Genomic DNA, 23141 nt, shown 5'->3' with positions numbered 1-23141 from the left:
GCTACTTGGGAGCTTGAGGATACGATCCGAGCTCGATATCCCCATCTTTTCACTTGAGGTATGTGATTTGTTTACCGTTCAGCATTTATACTTTAAATCTGTTGTTAGTACTTGCTGATGGTAGATAACGAAATTTGGGGACCAAATTTTTATTAGTGGGGGAGAATGTAAAATATCGGAAAATAGGCGAATATTAATAAGGGATTTTTCTGGAATTTTTGGAAATTTTTCAGGAATTTTTCGGAGCTCGTACGAACGAGTTAACGGGGAAAAAAAAATCTGTTTAGGCTACCCTATTTAAGCGAGGAGAAGATTATATTTATATAATCTTTTTCCTTTTATTTTCTTATTCCTTTTTATTTACATTTGTTGCCGTTTTTCTTCTTTGCCGAGCCGTGCCCGCGCGCCCTCTTTTCTCCCCGACGCCGCCGATCTCGTCCGAGCCCTAACCGCCGGGCCGGCGGTTTTCCTCCTCTCCTCCTACTTCATCCTCCCTTCCACTTCTTCTTCTTCTCCCTCCGGCGACGCCGCACGAGCACAATCGAACCGGACTATCTCCTTGCCCTAATCTGCCGCCGGCTGAGTTCCTGCTACCTTTTTCCTCTAGCCGACGCCAGCCACTTGAGTAGCGCCGGCCACCCCCGATCGCCGGCACTCGAGTACCACTGTTTGGGTTCTTCTGTGCCCTAGCTTCTGCGCCGACGACGAGAGCCACTGCCGAGTCCTTCCCTGTGCCCTAGCCGACACTTGCTCCCGAGCCACTTCGACCACCCCGACTGTTGACCGAGCAGCACCGCTGTAAATCCTTTCCGACACCTCTATCCTTCCGAGCAGTGCAGAGCTTGGATGTTCTTCTCTGTTATTGATCAATCCTTCTTTGTGGTGGATCAACAAGCACAACTATGAGTTAGGTAAGGATTTTTGTTAAGGTCAACAGTGATATGGATTTAGGTATACTACTATAAGGTTTTCTACTAAGTTGGATTTGGAATTTGTTTTCCAATTGGCAGCGAACGGTCTGAAGTTGCTGGATTCCGATCTTTCCGTTGTGAATCGGATCAGTTGCCATCACAGACGACTGAAGGAGAGTTAGAGGTAAGGATTATGGTTTTGATATTTGTGGTAGATTATTGCTAGTTGAGTTAGTAATAATTAATAATTTAGGTTCGGAAGTTATGTAATGGTGTAATTGGGGTTAATGAAACTAACCATAACTGGTCAGTGGGTTAGGAATTTGTTTAGCTATTTGTTTATAATTAAATTAGCTAAACTGTGTGATTTAACACAGGACTTTGATTCGAGACGAGCATCTCGGAGTCAGACTGGACCATTTCTTATTGGACGCGGGTACTTTGACTTATGTCTTTTGATATACATAATAAAGTGTTTAACATATAGCAAGAATTGTGTTTTCCATTTTATTCGGTTGGTCACTACATGATCTGTTACATGTTGTTTGTTTATTTATTTTGCACTGCATGTTATTATTTATCGACCATACATGCTTTCGGTAGTGACCCAACCATGTGATACATCATGTTCGGACCTAGGGTTTTATATGATACCCTATCTGTTTGTGTACCTTCCATTTGATACATTGACTTGTGGTACACCTTGTATTTATGTATGGATCTTGCTATGCTATTCATGAGATTGCCATGCTTAGTGTCATGCATCATGTTTGCATGTTGTGCGATTGTCGGCTCCACTATGGTTGAGCCCATCGACAGTTACTTCACACACCACCACCACCCATGGGTTAGTGGTATATCGACAGTGTGTGGCGGTTACTTCATTGCTCCGGGTCGAGGACTCGGTAGGTAGCCGTGATCGATTCCTTCTGTTTGGCTCGGCATTTAGTGTAGCACGTAGGCCGTAGATGGTGGACTTTGTTTGGCTCCGTTGGTCGGATGACTCAGCGTGGTAGCCGGCAGATATCCTCCCGTCATTGTGTACTGGAGATGAGAGCATTGAGCTCCCCATTTATGAGTTGGGGCCGAGCATTCCGTCCACTCAATCACTGTCGGGAGCGGTGATGTCCGAGTGCACGGTCACCATATGCATTTATTGCATTTTATTGTTTGTGATTGTTGCACTTATATGCATTTGTATGGATGCATTTGATTGACATGCATACAGGATTATGATTTTCTCGGTCTGACGACTGTTACCTTTGTACCTTGATTACGGTTAGTAAAGTTATCTCCTGATTTCATTTCAGTTGCATTTATTCCTTCTCGTATTCAGGAGACTGTACGCATGATTAGTGTTATCTGTTATTTGTTATTGTTGATATTTTCAGGTTGAGGCTGTCCGGAGCAGTTCCAGTCGCTGGCCCCCCATCTGCACGTGGAGCTAGTTCTCTACTAGATCATTATTTGTTTTATTTTGGCCTTTTTCTTTATCAGACTTTGATTTAGTATTGTCTTTGGATTTTTCCTATGGATATTGTATGGAGTGATACCTTTTGATGGATTTTTGATATGATATTGGATTTCATTCTACTACGTGCCTGCCTGGACGGCAGAAGAGGTGAGTTCGTTGGATTTGAGCTTTACGAGTGTAGTGGAGTAGGGTGGATTTTGAGTCAGAGTCCTATTGTTATGGATATCTTTATTAACTACGTGGTGTTTGTCTTTATTTTTTTGTTATCATTCCAGCCGCCTGTGGCTGATGTATATGTGATATGTAGAAAGTTTCATATTATCCGCCGTACAGGGGAGATGCTGCCGAAATTTCTTCGGACAGAGACTCCTCTGGGGCGTGACAACAAGCATGGTATGTCACTACCTCACTGAGCATATATATAATCATATGGATACTAGCATAAAATGTATAACAGGTGAGCAAACAAGCAGGTAACGAGTATCCGATAGTGACGTACCGAAATAAGGACGAACATAATTACTACTAAAGGCTATAACCTACTAGACATATCAACAAGACATATCAAAAAGATAAGTCAAGGTACCCGCCTCCAATGTAGATCGAGCTAATCAACATCTATGTCGAAGTGCTCGTCCCGAATCAACGTCCTGCAAATTACATGATTATAATTTAGCTAGTTATATATGCAACAATTAGCTAAATCTCCCCTTTAATCCTTTAATCTTTCCAAAACACTATACATCTTATAATCAATCTAATGATCCTTAATATCGATCATAACTCTTCTATTAATCACAATGTCAATTTGATTAACAATCCATCATAACAAATCATGATACTAACCCCATAATCCTATAAATGATCATGTGACCTACTACATCATGTATCAAAATTTACTATACCATACCTCAATCTCACAGCCCTTGTTAATGCTGGAACAAGGGAAGCTAGATGGGAGTGGTTGCAATGTTAGATTTGTTCGCTGTTGGAAGGTGGCTGTCGGCGGCTTGAATCTAGGGTAAACAGCTAGACAAGAACACCACAGCAAACCTCCCTCTGAATTCCTCTCCAATCTTGACCTAACTCAACCGCAAAGAAAAGAATCAAGAAGTGAAGATCACAGATCGGATTTAGGATTCAACCATAGCATAAAATCAAATCCCTAATACCCAAACATGCTTTACCTGCAACGATGTCAAGCTCTTCCTCTCTGCCAGAGATTTAACAGAGGATGAGACTAGGAATTGGAGGAGGCTCGGTCCCCTCTACACAGTGGCAAGCTCACTCGGCGGTGGCAGCAAGAAGAATAGAGGAATAAGGCTTCGTTGCCGATGCTAGAGCAGAAGATCAGTTCGGGAGAAGAAAAGGGTTGCGGCGGCTTTGGCGTTGGCACACAGAGATCAGAAGAGGTTGACACCTAGGGCACGACCAACACATGTGGGTGCTCGGCTGCGTCACCGACAGTAGGCGGCAGGCGCTGGCGACCGGCGATGGGCCAAGAGGAGGAGCCAGCAGTGCTCTCGTGGCGGTCGGCTAGCGACAGCAATCAGATGGCGACGCAGGAAGAGGTGAATTGTCGGCATAGGAAAAACAACCGGCTGTCAGCGCTAGGCTGAGGAGGAACGGCGTCGGCAGTGGAGGAGTCGAAGGGGTGATCGCGCTGAGAGGAAGGGAAGGAGAGGGAGAAACTTGGCTGGTGGTAAGAAGAGGGGAAGAAACGGTCTAGTGGCGGTTAGGGCACAGGTGGTTCGGCGGGGAAGAAGAGAAGGACGCGCGAGGGAGAAAGGTTTCGGCGAAAACAGGGAAAAGAAAAAAATAAATAAATAAATAAATTCAACTTTTCCTAGCTTAAATTGAGTAGCCTAAACAGGTTTTCCCCCGGCCCCGTTTTTATCCCCGTTAACTCGTCCATACGAGATCCGAAAAATTCCCGAAAAATTTTCAAAAATTCTTGAAAATTCCCTTATGGTGTTATGCTCATTTCCGATATTTTACATGTTTAAAGACATCTTGCACTTGACATGGCATATGTTTTAAAAAGACATTTTGCATAATGCACCCATTCATAGTATGACATGTTTTTATGAATTTTATGACATGATGTTATGCCATACTCATATGACTTATAGGACATGATGTTATGAGATGTTTTGTTTATGTTTCATATGACCTGATGATATGTTATGTTTCTTATGATTCACATCACATGATCCTTTATTTATGATATGTTAGAATCATGGTTTATAATGATATGATATGATAAGAAGCTATGTTCACATAACATGATATAATGATAGATGATTATGTCTGCATTGATTATATGCTTATATGATTATGCTTTGAGATACGGTTTTTGTGAGTAGGAAAGGATCTTACTGAGCCTGTGTGCTCATAGCTTACTTTCCTTGTACCACAGATAAAGGCAAGGGATGGATGACCTAGGGAGCTGCAGGAGAGGCAAGGAGGTGTGTGTGGCAGTGGCTCGGCTAAAACAAATAAAGACCTGCTATGTTATTTTTTTTGTTATGTCTGACATGAACCAATTGTATTTATGATACATTCCATTATAACTTCATGACATTTCCGCTGCTTTATGTTATTAGAAAGAAATCTTAAATATGCATGTATCCTGGAATAGTTAAGTAAGTAAGTAGCCTCGTCCCTTTTAGTAGCAGGGAGGGCGGGCGTTACAAGAAGGGGCCCCCTACCCCAGATGCTCTTCCCGCTTTGTCTAGTCCCACCATTCCGGAATCAATCTCACTGAGACCCGCTCGTTCAAGATTAACAACTACTTGAATTTCGGGGTTATTCAACCAGACGAGAGTAGGTGTCACTGCGTTCGCTCCTTCACAACAAGAGAATGAATTCCTGTACTAGACTGATTCAGACGCACGGATCTGATGATACCCGTCGTTTCCTTGAGTGGCCCATTATCAATCAGTTCATCATTGACCGCTCTGACCAGTTGATCGAATACCGAATACGATCTCAGACATAGCGAATGGGCTCGACGATAGCTGTCGAAGCGTACGATAGCAGCCTTCATCAGTTCTCTAACTGAATCTGAGACCGGTAATAGTAGGACTAGAACTGGGAAGATAAGAGGAATATCTTCACTCTGAATCTTTTTCAAAGCTCAGTCTTTTTATTCAAGTTCGGGTGACGAGGCTAAGGATTCGAGGAAGAAAAACCAGACTCTAATAAGTAGGATAGGCTGAGCTATGCGAAATCAAAGCAATCCATCTGAAGCAGTCCGCAACTGATTAGGTCGGGAACGGATCTCACTACCATGGAGAAGCAGTTCGAGAAGAACGAACGGGAGAAATTCCATGCCAGGTGCGGTCCGGGAAGAAGATCAGGAAGCCAAAGCTAGACTAGAGAGGTGTCAGAGATCAGCCAGGTAGCACACGAAGAATCTCCCCTCAATTGTCGGACTCCCTAAAAACCCATCAGTAGTATTTTGCTACCTCGGAGGGTTCAATTCGATTGGATACGTGATCGGTTTGGGTTCGATTCCTGCTATGCCCCTTCTACTATTGTAGTAGTGCCCACGGAGCGGTAGATGGTTTCAATTCACTGATCCGGGTCCGCTCTAGTTCGAGTTTGCAAAGAAGTCGCTTTGGCTCAAGCCCCAGGTCACTGGAACGCATGCCATGTCGAAGCGGAGACAGCGAGTAGAAGGAGCAGAACAGACCTAGCAAGTGTCAGGAGCGAGAGAAAGTAAGTGGAAGGAGCCCATTCAAGGAAGAGGGACTCTCCGCCTACTAAAAGAAGGAAAAGAGAAAGCAACCCATGATAAGCAAGAGAGGAAGAGAACTCAAAGCGAGGTAAGACGAGCCGGTTATAGGCTGCTAAGTTGGGGACAACGAAATCAAAGCAATCCCAACCCGAGCCAACCTACTCAATCTTCTTTTTTGCTTCAAATTGTCAAATTCACACACTTCTGCTTGAAAGTGTCACAGAGATGCTATAAATTGTCTCGTTTTAACACTAGCTCAGCACGGGCAAGTTTGAGTAGCTACCTGCATTCAAGTGTCAGACCAATTAGCCCAGTTTGTTTAAGAACTCGACCGGTTGCTATGTCGCAAGTTGCCAGATTCTGACAGTTTTCCCCAAGAAGCAAGATCATGAGTAGCTCAAAGCAAGAATCATGAATAACCCATACCCACACCACACCCAGCTTTGCTCTATGTCGCACGGCAGTAAGTAATTAGCCATCGGGAGCGTAGCTTAGTCAACTATTGAAAGCCTAGCTCGCCTGGACAGCGAACCATCTCTAGCCTAGCTCGCTTGGACAGCGAACCATCTCTAGCCTAGCTCGCCTGGACAGCGAACTATCTCAAGCCTAGCTGTGCCGGATCAGCATAGGAAAGCCCAGACGGAACGTGCCAGACTACTCACACTGTCCAGTCCAACTAGCTTAGCTACTCTGACTGAACCTGAACGATAGTGACTCCGATAAGTCTTGGTGGAAGTCTTGCTCGTTCAACTGCGTGCTCCGCGACTCTGCGTCCCATTGCTAATCTCCCGTCCCAGCGAGTCGAGTGAGAAGGGCAGAAGATTGGCCCAGAAGAGTGAAAGGGAGGAGTTGCTAGTCGGATAATAGTGAAAATAATAGAACAAGGTAAGCCGCAGTGGTACGGAGGAACGAGCAACAGCGACGTAAAGACGTAAAAGGATGTGACTCAGCGTTGTCTGGCTCGGTCGGTGACTCGGATCAGTTGCAATCAGAGCTCGTGCAAGGTACGAGCGATAGCGACGTGGAGGAGGGCTAAGTTGGGGATAGGAAGACATGCGTAGTAACGGCACTCAACTCAAGAGAGAAGGGGACGAGCTCCCGAACAAGGCGGAGAAAGAAAAGATGAGAGTCCCAGGTTGCTGAGTCCGTGTCCAAGGTGCGAAACCAATCAAAGAGTGAAAGGCCGACGAAGATGAAAAGGAAAGCAGCCGACGAGTCAACGAAGAAAAGGAAAGGTGGCTTGGTTCCGGGTTGCAAGTCTGGCTCGAGTAGGGTTAACGAGGCTAGTAGATCCAAGGCAGGCTGATCGAGATCACGGGCAGGAAAACGAGGTCGGTGACGGAGCTCAGATAGAGTATAAGGTTCCCTGACGTGAGGAGACCAGTGAGTTAGTTTCTTTCTTAGATAAGAGAAGACGTCTGACCAGCGAGAGCTCTTTTGCCCTCCCCCACGGAACGGAATTAATGGTAATGGTGGAGACACTCTAGTCAGCAAGTCCCTCGAAGCGCAATCCAATCTCTGCAATCCACCTACCGCGATTGAAACAACCACGGAGAGATCGTTTTCCCATTCTTGTAGTCCCATATGGGTGGGGAAGTAGTGAAAAGGAGTTCATTAAGGCAGGCATCAGAGCAAGAAGGATCAGATCATCGAGTAGTTTTAAATAGTTCATAGGTGCTATGCGATCACCGGCAATTTAGTAGTGCGATCAAAGCAACCAACGTAAAGAGCCCAACCCACCTTTGAAAAGAGCGAACCTCCGTTGAACAGAAATCCTTTCCGAGACGACTCATTCAATATCTTCTTCAGAAGAGCCCACTCATGAAAGGAAATCCGCGAGCCCACCAGAGTTCTATTAACTGAGTGGAAGGAGCCCACCTTTATTCTAATTAGAATTAGTAGATGCGAGGTCGAAAGAGATCGACAGCGAGTTAAAGGAAAGACTTGAACCGAGAAACCAATGAAGGAAAGTAGACCAGAAAGATCTTTCAATTCAGCAAGAAAGACAAGAACTGAAAGAAGATCTGAGGTGGGTCTCAGTCAATATGATCTGAGTCGGGAGTTGAGGTCGGGTGCTATAGATGGCGTCGCTCGGCTGAGTGAAAGGGTCTTCGTCAAACGGCAAGCAAAGAAGCCGCTTCTGTTGCAATCCGCTTCTTTTCCATTCCAATCTATAGCGCAATCTCTGCAAGCAAGCAACTCCTTCAAAGCATGTGAAACGAAATCTTTGCAAACACCCAATCAAAGAGAGAATGTTGCGCAGCCGAGAAGATCTTCGTTCAAGTTAACAAAAGATAGAGAAAGAAGACGGGCTGCAAGCCTATTTGAGAGCTCGGCTTCGAAACGAAAACTCATTCTTCAGCAAGCCTATTTGGCTCCGAAAGAATATGCTAGTGCCAGGCTGAGTCCTCTCTAATAGCAATATAGGGAGCAGTGCGACCAAGAGCTGGAAGTGATCTCATTTCGCAATCCATTTTGTCCAATATGACTGTCTTTGTAGTTCACAAAGGAGGGGAGCTCGTGAATGAGTGAGCGGTAGAAATCTGGTGGGGGGAGAGGCTCCCGAGGTGAGGATGGGATCAGTTGCAGGATATGATCAATCAAAGAAAGAAGAAGGGCGAGTGAAACGGCGCAGACCAGGCAGAGGCATACCTAACCCCGGTCTCAATGGCACCATAGTGAACTTTGCCAGAGAGAAGAGCTCTTTTATATTATCTAGTAGGTGTAGGAGCCAGCCGTCCTTGTGAATCAGTGATCCGAGACCCGATAAGAAAGAGCGCTCACAAAGAGAACGGGGAAAGAAAGATCATTCAGACGGGCTAATAGGGTTCGGTAGGAGCGAGCGACAGCGACGCCAAGGGAGGGAGATTCATTCAAGTTCAAGTACGATTCATTATGGTCAGCTCACTCGCATGCCATTCAGAGAGAAGGTGCGTAGCGAAGAGAGTTAAGCTTGAAGCTATAATATAAGAGCTTGTCTTTCTTCTCATCTCTCTTCTCACTCAGTTTCAGCAGTCAATGAGGAGATCCATTTTCTCTTGTCAATAATCTAATCATAAGGCAATCTCGAGACCAGAACGACAGTAGCATAAATATGAGCCCGGCATGAGAGAGCTTCTTTCGTGAGCTCGACCTTCACGGAAGTCGAAGAATCCCACGTAGCGCTATCCCCCGGGCAGTGATAGATGAGGGGGCATAGTTCCCTTCCAATCTGGCTAGTCTAGTTCTAGTCTGGCTCGGGAGTCAGAGTTCGGTTCAGCAAAGTCAAGCTATGTGCGATCTGTGCAATGCAAACCAAGATCTAATACTCGGATCAGTTGTCTTATATAAGAGAATAGTTGGGTGAAGCTTCGTTGAGCGCGCAAGTCACGGTCAGGGGAAAGATAGAAGGGCTAGGGCTGACTCGTCATATCAACTAAGCCCATGGTTTGCAAAGCTCTTAGAAGCCGCTATTATATACTAATTTTATATCTAGTCGTCGCTCCTGGAACTACGTTTCACGAGATCGTCAGTTCTTTTCTTGATTTTCTTTGATTTTTTCTTCTTTTCATGCATTGGAAGGGCGACCTGAGATGACTTGCGGAAGAGACCGGAGTTGCCGAGCTAAGGGGACTGAGCCGGCCGATCATGCTCTCGAAGACCGAGATCGAAACTATGCCAACTGTCCACCCAGTCCACTCAGACCTAGATCGAGGACCTTCCCCTATAGCAGTGAATCTCAAACTACCTCTCCTATAGCAGTGAATCTCAAACCGAAGAGTGGGCAGCCGACACTACAAGGCCTGAGCCCGAAGGAAGATCATGGCCGAGATCAGAGACCGACCCCTCATCCTTTCCTGTGCCGGGGCCGGGAGCTCTACGTCTCCTTGCCCTACCTACCCTGGGAACTCGGAGTCACTTTCTTCTTGCCCTTTCCCTCTGTCTGCCAGGCGTCACGGGTCCCTGTCAAGAGCGAACTGGCCCAAGAAAAGACTAGAATCAAAGGAGCTCGGTGAGGGGCTAGTTCTTTCTTTCTCTTCTCCTTCTCTGTGAGAACTGAAGCCTACATCCCACTACGTAAGGGTTCGGTTCCACGTCGCTAGAATGATCGCTCGTCCCAACCGCAACTTAAATACTCCGTGAATGGAAGGGCAAAAAGAATTGTTTTAGCACCATGATGTGATGAACAAGTATATAAAGATCAAAGTGCTCTTTCGATAGTAGCTACTGTTGTCCCACAACCCGGATATGAATATACTTTCATTCACGACTGCTGCTGTTAGCCATTCACACTGTAATCTGCTGCGAATGAGAATGAGGCGCCGGCTGCTGCGAGCATATGCCAATTTCTCACGTCACGATGAAATACTAATCCTCTCCTTTCCAAAACTCAAATGAAAGTGAGGGGTTCAAATACTACACATTAGTAGCTTCATAAGTCTGTTAATTTCTTGGCTCGTAAGGCATTCCGACCTATGGGTTCGCGGAAAAACCCTCTCTGCCGCCCACATCCTCTCTCACTTAATAAAGGGGAAGAGCTCGAGCGCCCTCGCTGCACTCAAGTCAAGACCTAGGAGAGAAGAACATGGAGCACTGAGGAGTCAGTCACGTCTCTGGAGGTAGCTCGGCCAAGAGTCTCGTACCCTTCGTCTATTCGGCCGGCCCCCACCTCTTCGGCGGTTCCTTTCTCCGGTCGTCCCCCTCTTCTTTATGAATTTACATAACCTCATCATCTTTGAGAAACTCTGTCCATCGTTCGGGGTCTCTAGGCACGGAGGCGAGCTCTCGCGAGTCGTACTCTCACTCTATCGTTGACTCGTCCACCAGGTTAGGCGAGTATAGATTCCAAGACAGAGTGTGCCTAGAGCCGGAAATCCCGTCCCCGCCAGCGAAGTCGAAATTCTATCCTAGAGCACTTTCTTCTGATCGTGGATAGAGACTGAAGTGCGGACCAAGGCAGTTCCACCATGCGCGGCGCGGGTTCAAGGTAAGGGTAAGGGCTGACTCGTCATGCGCCAGATGGATGATGAGGGCCGAGTGAGCCTAAAAACCCATCAGCAGTATTGGGGTTAGATAGCTCGACCAAGGGGTTAGATCAGTATACGTTTTGAATCCCCACCCTAAGTAATCTCTATAAAAAGACTGCTTCTGTCAACTATACTGATGGGGCCGAGTGAGAACGACGGGGCGACGTGGAGGGGTTTGAATCCGCGAGTGCTAATTCGGCAACTGCATACGAAAAGAAGTTCTGACTGCAAAGCTAATACAATAAAGGTCAAGGAAGGTGCGGGGAATGGTTCTGGTCTCTTGCCCAAGAAAGGGCTAAAGCGGACGGCAAATGTGCTGACGTCGTTCTCACTCGTACCTGCTCTTCCGCTTACTCATGGGTTGAAAATCGGATCTCAGATAGGCATGAATTCAGATGTCAATTGAGCTAATCAAGAAAACAGCTTCTTCAAATTCTTTTGATTTGGCTTATTCTTAGTTCCTAGCTTTGCCGGGTGCGCTTTCTCTGTCGAGCGAGTTAGAAAGGAAATGACCTTACCTTCACTCCGCTCTCGCTAAGTCGGATTGGTTGAATTGCTTTGGCTTGCCTTCCATAGTCTAAAAGGCTTGCTCCTTCCTAACCTAACAAGAGTGAAAAAGAAAGGAAAGAAGCGCGCATTCGCGCTACCAGAGAGCGCATAGAGGGTTTGGAGACGAGGCAGCAAGCGCTGCGGGCGGAGCAGGAAGGAATTATTCAAGCAAGATAGCATTCAGCAAGAATTTTTTTGCCTAGGAAATCCCATCGTTATATATTAGCAAATTAGAGGTGCAAAGCGAAAGGCAAAATCAAGTCTTTTACATTGACCCCTCGTACGTCTATTTCTTGAAATGCTCTGTGAGGGCGGGGGATTTTTTCTCGGTTTGGAGAAGGAGTTAGTTCGCTAGGGCGATCAGTGAGACTTGGTAGGTATGGAAGGCTTAGGGCTCTTTCTCAAGCGAGTTCTAGTTCCTATTGAAGAATCTTAGATGCCTGAGGCAAAGTCCGACATGAAATAGAGTCAATACCAGGTTAGTTCACTAAAATATGGATATCAATTCCTTCTAAGAAGAAAGAAAAGCCCCACTTTGACCGAAAAGAATCTTTATACATAGGGGACAATTACGACCTTTAAAAGAAAGAATGAATGGTTCTACCTCCTCTTTTTTATGATTCAAATCTATGGGTACAACATAAATGTATCTAATCGATTCTTTTTAATGAATAGATCCGATCACAACTTCGAATATGGAATTCAAAAAAAGGGATCAAATAGGAAATGAGACTCTGAATCATAACACAAACATGAAATATACGATCAACCAACATTTCTCATATTTGAAAAAGAGTCAGAAGAAATGGTTTGATCCTCTTATTTCTCGAACCGGGAGATCCTTATCTGGATCCTTATCTATATAGATAGAAATGGTCCAATGGGAGCAAGAATTTCCAGGAACATTTCCTTTCTGAACAGAAGAACCATTTTGAAGTAGTGTTCGATCAGTTACGTATTAATAAATATAATATTGATTGGTCCGAGGTTATAGACAAGAAAGATTTGTCTAAGTCACTTCGTTTCTTTTTGTCCAAGTCGCTTCCCCTTTTCTTTGTGAGTATCGGGAATACCCCCATTCATAGGTCCGAGATCCACATCTATGAATTGAAAGGTCCGAATGATCAACTCCGCAATCAGTTGTTAGAATCAATAGGTGAAATAAGAGTGAATTTGAATTGAAGAAATTTCAACCGGATGAGAATGAGACTTCCAAAATACCGAAATCCTTGATCAATGGAGGAAGAAGATTACCACTTAAAAAAGATACCAAAGTGGGTGATTGACTCATTCCATACTAGAAAGAATCGCTGGAAATCCTTTGAGAACACAGATGACTATTTTTCAATTATATTCCATGATCGAGACAATTGGCTGAATCCCGTGAAACCATTTCATAGAAGTTTCATTGAGATCTTCTTTTTATAAAGCAAATCAACTTCGATTCTTGAATGATCCAAATCGCTTATGGTTCTATTGTAACAAAAGATTCCCTATGTGGAAAAGACCCGTATCAATTATAATGATCCTACATATGGACAATTCCTCACTATCTTGTTCATTCGCAACTCAATCTTTTCTTCGTGCGTCGGTAAAAAAAAAAAACTTCTTTATGGGGAGAGAGAGACTGCCAATCGAGTCACTGGTATCTGACCCCGTCTAACTCACTCGGCCCTTGATGTGCCGAAAGAAACAATAGCTTAATCTCTCTCCTTACTTGATTCATAGGATCTTGCAGGGTAACAGTTTATTGACTTGACTCCTTTCCTGCTTGTACTCTGACTATAACTATGTGACTTCCGGTAAGAAAGAGCTCTCACTTTTTCTTTCCTCTGACGTCGCTATCGCTCGTACCTTCGCACCTTGGAATATAGAATAGACACTTTTGAATCTCCCCTCTTTCATTCATCTCAGATGCACAGTTAATCACGAGACAGGAGCGAAGACCTTTGATATTGATATTCTCGGATCGAGTTATGATCCTCATCGAGCAAGAAATAGGAATAGAAGAGGACAAAGAGCAGTTAGCAAGGCTTGTTCACGAGTAGGCTGCACATGAACTAGAAGAAGCCACAGACAGAACAGGGATAGTGTTCACGAATGCCCTGTTAGAAGGAATCATTGTATAAAAGGAGGAGACGAAGATCGGCTGGCGAGAGGGTTCTCTGCATCAATATCCCACAATAAAGGGAGTGAGTGCACCAATCCATAAATAGCCAGTGCCATTCTATCCATTCCCATTTCCTTGGAATCCGGGGATCAGTACTGCTTTACTAAAGCTTTCCCGAGTGAGCAGTGAGCGCGTCATTCTCATTCGCAGCAACAAGAGTTAATGGCTTTGGGCCATGAACTCTTAGGGATCGACCGATAGGTTTTAAGCCGACCAAAGGACATCCGTAAGGGCATCTTTATCTGCTTCTCACATTCCGTGAATAGCCGGGACATTGAGGAAGATCCAAAAAGGCATTTCGGGAATTGATCTGATTCTATCTCTGTTCATTCCGTTTGAAGAATGATTACTATACGTGAATTCAATATAAAGAAATTCAATAAGATGAAGGGGCGAAGAGCTGAACGTAAGGGAAGGGTATCCCCTGATAGAGCTCGACTGATAAGGAGAGGGTATCGACGGATAGAGCTCGAGCGTATGCGAGAGGGTATCCCCTGATAGAGCTCGAGCGTATGCGAGAGGGGCGACGGAAAGAATAGCAGTAGTTAATAGCAGTAGTTGAGCCAGCGACCGATAGGTCGATTGTAGACCTTGATAGAGCTCAACTGTAAAGGTAAGAGTAAATGGCCTAAAGCCTACAAATATTGCTGATGGAGAGAGGTTGCTGTGGGGCGAAGAGCTGAAAAGAAAGACGTAAGGGAAGGGGCGAAGAGCTGAACGTAAGGGAAGGGACGAGCGATAGCGACGTGGAGTGGCGGGATAAGAACGTATTGTTTGATGTAAGGTATGGATCTGCTATCGAATCCTCTCCTTAATCAGTCGAGGAACAGCCCCAATGCCATGTCGCTGCCGCTCATTCCTCTTCTTCGAAGGACTGCATCCTGGCTCTCTCTGCCGCAGATAAGGCTCCTCTCCGTTGGCCCTTTACTTATACTATTCTATTCAAAGCATGAATGTTTTGGCTGGCTATCACAGGGCCTTGAGCCATCAAAGATTTTGTGTTTTGGAGAGCTGTAAGAATGATATGTTTGGGAGTCCCATGAATGGATTCGGGGGAAAGACCCGTGCTGGCTTCGCTTCGCTTTGAGACTTGGCTCCTTGAAGAGTTTGATCAGCGAGGACAGCGAGAAGAAGGTTTTTGAAAGCAACCCACCCTGTGATGTGAAGGAGATTCTTTTTTAGCGGAAGGCGAAAGAGAAAGAATATGTTTATTGGAAAGCTACTCTCCCTGGGTCCATTCTTGGAAAGCGTGCCAAGCGAAGGAAGAGCCAGTACTTGATTCGACCAGACCAGATTCAGTAGATTAACCAGCCCCTGATGAACCAGGGTACCCAGACGAGATGCCAGATCCATATGATAATAGGTGCCGGGTTAGCTTAAATAGAAAGCGCAGGAAAGTCGATTGACGGTAGATTGGACACTGAATTCAGTATCGAGGCTTGAGGCCCCTCACCCTTACCTTGGCTGGCCTATGACCACTGATTGGGTGCAAGCTAATAACTTTGCTTTTCTCAGTCGAGCTGAACCCAAGCAACAGTCGAATATCTTCATGGACGGAGGGATCAACACTTATATGAGACTTTTAAAAAGTCGAGTTCAACTATCTTATATGAGACTTTCAAAAAGTCGAGTCAAAAAGTAGAAAAGTCGAGTCAAAAGGGGGGTCAGATCTTTCGTAAGGAGTATAAATTGCCCGGGCAGGCAATTTACGACTAATCCGATTGTAGAACGACTTGGAAAGATCTTTCTACGTTTTTCATAGCCATTCACGTAACTTATATGATTATATGAGACTTTATAAAAGTCGAGTCAAAAATGAGTCAAATAGCCAGCTAGCTGGGAGTATAAATTGCCCCAAAGGCAATGTGAGACTAGACTATTATATATTAAGTTCGGGCCTACGAAAGATTCACTCTAATCTCTCCCTAACTTTAAAACGAGCCATCTAACGATGCCCTTCCATTCACGACCTCTTGCTTGGCTCGACCTTTCTTATTAGGGTCAGATCAGTATACGTTTTTCATAGCCATTCACAAAATACTGCTGATGGGTCTGCTGAGAGAGAGAGAGTGTTTTGTTTTGCTTGAAGGAACGACTTTAGTTTATGTGATAATGACGCGTGTTAACTAAACATATAGTATACCATAGGTCTTAGAGAAGGCACTGATTAACCTAAGTAAGTGGGCAATGGCTAAGCCGGCATAGGGCAAGGTCTCTATTCCCCGCTCCTAACTAGGTAGAATAGAGAAGACAGGAATAGCTACGCGAATTCTATTCCCCCGAATTTCGGATAAAGAACGTGCAGAGCCTGAAGGCAAGGGACGAGCGAAGGTACGAGACGAGAGGCTCCCCAAGGGTGAGGGACGACAGCGACAATTCCAAGAGTGAGCAGTTTCACTTTCTCGGCTCCATTCCCATGAACTGCCTAAGCTGCCTAATATGGTTTCAACTCGACCGGGAACTTTGGTCTCAGTGATCAATTATCATGATCTTTATAAGCAACGTTGCTGGCTCTTTCGCGGGACGCATCCGCATCGTCCATTTGATTCTTTCTCTTTCTATGGCCAAGATTCGCGTATTAAGATCTTTCGGTCTTCTCCTAAAGGCGAGGGCGCATTGAATCATTGGTAGATGCTCATGGGCATGTCCAGTCATTTTGACCTAAAGCCCCGTCAATCCCAGGATGCCGTAAGCCTCTTGGAAAGTATGAAGAGGTATCGGAATCCACCGACTAACTAAAGGAAGAAAGCGTCTAGCAAAGCAATGCGATCAAAGACCCGGAAAAAAGAAGAGAGACAGAAGGCTATGGCTGGGAGGCGTGGTTGAGTCCCGACAAACTAAGTCAATGATCTTCCTGATATGGCAGTGGAAAAGGGTCTGCGGGCAATCGCTTCCTTCTAGTCCTCTTTATGTACTTCTCCAGGTGCGATTTGAGTGATCTTTCGGGGTTTGAGTTAGGGGGCTGGGCGAGCGAGCTTGACCCTCTTTCAAGGAGGTCGGCAAGCGGAGCGAAGCCTCTTAATAACCCCTGGGGAGAAAGGAAAGAGAAGAGCAAGCAGCTTAATATCTGATCTTCCCTTTTCTGAGTCTATACCGGTAGTGTGAGTATAATGAACTTAAACCAACTGCTGCCTTTTCTCTTCATTGCGCTGAGTAGGTAGTGAATGGTTCGGGGATGAGTACGGCTAAAATGACATATAGAAGAAGGTGCCCAAGAGAATGATAGGTTTAGGAAGCAATGCAATTCATATAAGAGAGATGAAGGCAAGGGCCGACTATAAGGGCATCTGACGATGGCTCGCTTTACCGGGTCAGATCTTTCTACGTTTTGAATTGCCATTCACGCTTTACTATGAAATTCAGTTGCGGTTGAGCAGATCTTTCGTAGTTTCGAATCCCGTCGGATAGTCTGGCCCATCAGCAGTATTTTGTCGTAAATTGCCCCAAAGGCCCAAGTCTGAGTCCAAGGCCCATGGAGCGGTATGCGTTCAAGTGGCTGGGTAGGAACTGAAAGTGGTAGTTTCGCACACAATAGTTATTGAGAAATGCGTTCAAGTGGCAGATTCATACAGTTGCATTAGGGAAGCCGACGGTCTTCGTAGATAAGAAAGAACTAGAAGGTCCTCGTAGATAAGAAAGAACTAGCCAAGGTCTTCGTATTACTCCAATCCGACGGTCTTCCACCATCACCATCGCATCGTGTGGAAGAGGCCGAAGCCATCTTTCAAGTTCAACCATCGGAGCCTTAGCCATAGCATCTCAGCCCTGGTAGGCGGACTCAGTGTAGCTCTGACTTGGATTCTCTAACTCTGCTCTAATTCTTCGGACTAATTCGGAGCCTGAAATAGGTGCCGAACTCCTTCTAGGCATAGAACTTTTCCGTCTAATATCAATCTTTCGATGCATAGTACCGCAGTCTAATTATTCCATGTGTAGTACCATCCGAGCAATCTTATTCCTCCATGTTCCGTACCTTCCAAAGCGGTCTTCTCAGTCCATTCTTTGCAAGGCACCTTTCTGACGTCGTTGTCGCTCCCGTCGTTGTCACGACAGACTATAATAAGTAAGGATAGGCTCGACCGATGGGGCATCTGACGATGGCTCGGTTTGAAAGTTCAAGTCAGAGCAGGGCCAATAAAAAAAGTAGTCTCTTCCCTTTCTACGTTTTGAATAGCCTAGAACGACTCTTGCTGATAAAAGATCTTCTCCGTACACCATTTAGATATTCGACTTGTAAGATTGACTCGTCTTTGACACAGCAGATTACAACGTGAATGGCATTCAAAACTACTACTGATCTCATGACTCTACTTTTTGAATAAAAAAAATAAGAAAGTCAAAGAGTCAATGGTACACCATTGGAGACCTCTTGCTTCTTTTCTTTCTACGTTTTCCCCAAAGGCAATGTTAGACGTCACTATATTATATGTTGTTCGGCCATGAACTCTACCCTCGTCCCTTCCTTTAGTCACACTAAGCTTTAAGCTTTGCTCGTCCCACAGCAACCACAGCAACAATCGTAAATGGCTTTAGGCCATTTACTCTTACCATCAACAGTATTTTATGGCTCAACGGCCATTTACTCTTACCTTTACAGTCGAGCATATCTAAAGATACCCTTCCTTTAGTCCACGTCGCTTCGCTCGTCCCTCTCCCCAAATATCAAGTTAGCTCGCACTTTAGAGTCCCTTCTTCCTTATTGTTGAGACATCAGTCAATCCTCTTTCTCTCTCGTTCCATGACCCCACTCTTAATAACTCAAAAATCACAGTAATAAGTGAGAGTCCCAAATCCGTATGAGAGAGATTCAGTCCCAGTAGCATCTTTTCCCTTCAAATGCCCGTACCCCGAAGCGATCTTCTTATAAGTGTAGTCGTACTGATCAATCATACCTAGAACGAGAACCATTCACGACAGCGGGCCTCAGGCCAGATTAGCGACGGAATCAACAGGTTCCCGGAAGAGACTCACTAAGCAAAAGCGGAAGATAGAATAGTCACTAAGCAAGCGGAAAGGGGCGTCAAACCGCTATTCGGGGCGATCTCTTTCTCAGCCGGCTCTTCACCAGCAACGAAGATTATCTTCACTTTTCAGTGAGTAGTTGAGTAGCTCGACCGGAAGTATGAGTAGCTGGGTTCAAAGCTATAGCTAGCTCAGGGTCTTATGAGTTCATGAGATGGAGATCAAACGGGGAAAAGAGCTTGAATAAGCGGCTACCGGTGGCTATGAGTGAAGATGGGGTTTTGCCAGAGGAAGGAGGTACTAGTGCCGAGAGAGTTGGAGGTAGAGGGCACCGACGTTGAGACGGGGCGACGTGTGAATTGCAAGAGAAAGCAGTTAGGGGTGAAGGGCTCGACCAGCTACCGAGGAAGCGATCCAACTACTATTTTGTTTAGTGGAATGGTGAGTAGAAAGCCGGCTGCCGCTGCTTCTCGTGAAGATCAAGAGTGGATCATTTCTAGCTCGACGAAGATATAGGAATGAAAAAAGGGAGTTGGACTCTGAACTGCAGCTGAATGGGGAGGCACTTTCGCGAATCCCTCCTGCTGCTTTGAAGTGGAGTCTTTTTCTGGTCTTTCCTAGGCAAGCTTCCATAGTTCCAGTCCTTGCATAAGTGTAATAACTTCCTCACCCTTCTGGGAATGACATATAAGAGGCACTAGCAAGCCATATAGAGTGAATATTCCCGTGATTCGTGCACGCGTACGGATTCTAATGCTTCAGGCCTCGTGAATGGCTACAACTAAGAAGGAGAAGGAGGGGATGAATTTCATTATTTTGTGCCCGGGCCGGTGAGGTTGCGTTCCATATTTCAATCAACTGGCTCACGATACCAGTGGAATAGGAAAGAGCCTCTTCTCGTCTGCTCAGTGGTCAAAAGAAGAAGGTAAGAACTACTCAGCTCGGGGGCTCCTATTTTGAAGAGGGCTCTAGCAAATTCTTATGCATTCTGCGAATCCGCTTCCTGCTCTTCTTACAACGCTTAGGCCCATCCTCCTGACCTTATTATGCTCTGCGGTACCCCCATCTCTCCATCCACTATCTTATTGACTATCCCGGCAGCTCAGTCTCAGTTCCGTGGTCTTTGGTCTTTCCGTCTGAGCCCGAGCGGGGAGAAGGTGCGTAGCCTCTTTTCACGAGTCCTTCTTTCACTTAAGGAATGTGAACAAGTCGCATTCACTCTTGGAATTCCCGAAGAGTACTGATTTGCTTTCATTTCACTAATGATTCGCATAGTCGTTCATTTGACGGGCAGATGCCGATGGCCCCTCACTTCACGACCCTCACGATCCCGAATTCTTCTCTTTCGGTCTTCTTAATCCTCTCTTCTGGTGATAAGTCAGGGAGGGGCGATGCTTCCGATTCCATTGCCGAAAAGCACAAGCTCATCTCATGCGCATTCTCGATACGAAAGATGAGTCACCAGTCTACCTCCCATTTGCCTGTCGGAATAGCGTCTGAAAGTGTCAAAGCCTCAATCTGCCCGAAACGCAAACTCATTGCCGCTCTTATCCTTCTCTTGCTCTTTCGTCGGCTTATTGATTATAAAAGATCAGCATCTTTAGTTGACCTAAGTCATAGTGATGAAGGGCTCCGCCAACGCGGGTGAAGGATCAATCTCAATGCCAGTACCTTACTATAACAATAGGAGCGGGTCCAAGACCACCTATTCTCATGCTATGAGTTCTTTGGCTGTGGGAGACTTCACTATTCTATTCTTCTTCAGACGTGCACCATCAATATCAATCAGTGCACCAAAGGAATCTAGATTGAAATGCCAGGTCCAAGCTCTGGTGCCAGAGTGCTGAAGGGGCAGTTAGGCTAACGCGTACGTGGTCCATTTCCAATCCTTCCTCTTTATGTAAGGAAGATCGCATTATCCCTTGGAGATTCCTTTGTTCGAGGCCGTCTCATTCTCATACTCTATAGAATAGAAGATCTGGTCGAATGATAGAAGAATCTATGGGTTCGTTAGGAATCGATAGTCGTTGTCTGGACATAGGAGTGAGAGCCGGCCGGGAAGAGGAGAGATCAAGGACGGAGCTACTAGCTACTAGTTGGAAAGGAATTCCCAAGAGGTCCAGACATTCGAATAGCGAACGAAAGACCAGGAGCGACGAGCCCCCAAATCCAAATCTGAGTTCCGCCCCACAGTGATAAAGGCATGAATCCGGCTACATAGTGAGTTCGGTCCTTGAGTTCAAGGGTAGAAGGCCCCATCCCGGGACGAAGAGAAAGAGAGGGCCGAGGTCACGACGGGTAGCTCGCCGCCTTTTATTGAACCAGGGAGTGGAAGTCATCAATCCTATCCATTACTGCTCTCCGCCAAAGTGAGGGCTTTTGCAGACTTGAATACACTAGAAAGCATCAAGCGGAACGGACTACCTTTTCACATTCATGTGCAAAAGAGCTAATAGCGCAGATGGGCAAGAATGCTAGCAAAGTACTCTTTAACCCGCCCCAACTGGGACCTGTGGACAAGTCACATATTCGTCGGTCTCTTCCAATTCCTACGAACACTTTCATTCCTTACTAAAAGGAAGCGGGAAAGAGCCAGAGAAGACGGTTGCTTGGTTTCATCGTCCCTACCGCTTTCAAGCGTATAGCAAGTGCGGACAATCCGTTGTCGGAAATCCTGAGATTCATCCTCTGGTGAGGACTAGACACCCTCTCTTTAGATGAACTGAGACGGACTCGCAGCTATTGACTCAGCTGTGGCACTAACTGAATCTAGTTCTTTTCAAGAACGATGTTTCAATCAAGCTATAAGGGACCAGATCCAGAACATTGAATCCAACCATCATTATCTAAAGAAAGAGAAAGAACCCCGCTTCCTGGTGGGATAGAAAGGAGTCTTCCGACCATGAAGAGCTTCTTACAAGCCCCCCCTGAAGATTGGAAAGAATCCCTCAGCGAGGACGTCCCAACCAAAAAGGCAGGAAGTCCCGATTACGTGCGAGAATGGCAACTCAAAGCTGACCAGTCCAACGGCAGAAGTGGAACATTCCCTTGACAGAAAGGGCAACTCACCTAAGTCAAAGTAAGGAGGTAGCTAAACTCTTCTTTCCGGGGGGATGTCAAATCTCTTTCGAAGGATGTCAAATGATTGAAAAGCACAAACAGAGAACTTCTTCCCAAAGGAAGGCGCATCGACAGACACTCCAAAAGACGTACGGGTACCAAAAGCAGGGAAATGACGGGGTAGCGAACTCGTTTGAGTTTGACAAGGGCTCTTTTCAAGCTAAATCGAAAAGGAATAGGATAAAGAACGCACGAAGGATCAGAGAGAAAGAGGATGAGAAAAGCAAAAAGCCATGAAGACAGAAGTAGCAGTTAGATCTCTCATTACGTTACGAAAGAGAAGAATGAGAGTCTTTGTTTGAGAGAGAGAAAGTGTGATAAGTCCAACTTCCTTCTATCAGAAAGCGATGACGTAAGCACAATGGATAATTCACTTCCGGATCGATCCTTTTGTTCTGTCCTCAGCTCTTCTGTAAGGACTTGAATCCTTCCTTGATTCTAAGTATGATTAGCGACGCGATGGACAGTTGAAATCAATATAGAGCTCGCTTTCTTCCTCTTTCCTTGCTTTCGTTAGCTCTGCTTTCTCTGTTAGCTCTGCTTCCCTCGCCCTTGCATTCTCCGTCTGCTTGCCTTGCATTCTCTGACGTCGTTATCACTCAACTTAATATCTAGTCTAACATTACAGGGCAGGGCCAATAAAAAAAGTAGTCTTTTCCCTAATAAAGATGATGTTTGTTTTGAATCTCTATAGCCATTCACGATTCACCACTATTCGCTAGAGCAGAAGACAGAAGCAGTATTTTCTTGCGAGATTACTTAGGGTGGGGCTATGAAAAACGTATACTGATCTACGGGGCCATGTTAGACAAAATACTACTGATGGGCCATTTACGACAAAATACTGCTGATGGGCAAAACTACGAAAGATCTACGGGTCAGTAGCGGGTACTATTTCAGACTTAGATTAGCTCGTTGCTCACGTCAGTTCAAAGTTGCTGTTATCGGAGCTGAGCCAGGAGTGGAGACGTCGCTATTGCTCAATAAAATATAATGACGTCCAGTCGTAACGTCACTTTCGATTAGGTATACAATTCCCTTTGGGAAAGAAAGAAAAGACTTGAATTTAATTTTTTCTTAAAATGAAATATGCTGATGTTTAGGTGATGTTTAGGCATAAAAATTTCGAGACTTTTAATGTTATCTGGCCCTGTCGAAGATGTTGGAACCCCAAGGTTGGTTTTGGTGTGATCAACAAGTTAAGTTA

General features: G+C 45.4%; 1 long non-coding RNA gene across 1 annotated transcript; it reads left to right on the top strand.

The window, feature by feature from the left end:
* The first annotated feature begins 822 nt into the window (after positions 1-822).
* Positions 823-1308, top strand: LOC122033663. The gene is made up of 3 exons (XR_006126609.1): positions 823-911; positions 1011-1095; positions 1289-1308. It is a non-coding gene; the product is annotated as an uncharacterized LOC122033663 (long non-coding RNA).
* Positions 1309-23141: the final 21833 nt, after the last annotated feature.

Source organism: Zingiber officinale, chromosome 11B (genome assembly GCF_018446385.1).
Source record: "Zingiber officinale cultivar Zhangliang chromosome 11B, Zo_v1.1, whole genome shotgun sequence".
Taxonomy (NCBI): Eukaryota; Viridiplantae; Streptophyta; class Magnoliopsida; order Zingiberales; family Zingiberaceae; genus Zingiber; species Zingiber officinale.
Note: the sequence above shows the minus strand (reverse complement) of the source record. Positions and strands in the feature narration are given on the sequence as shown.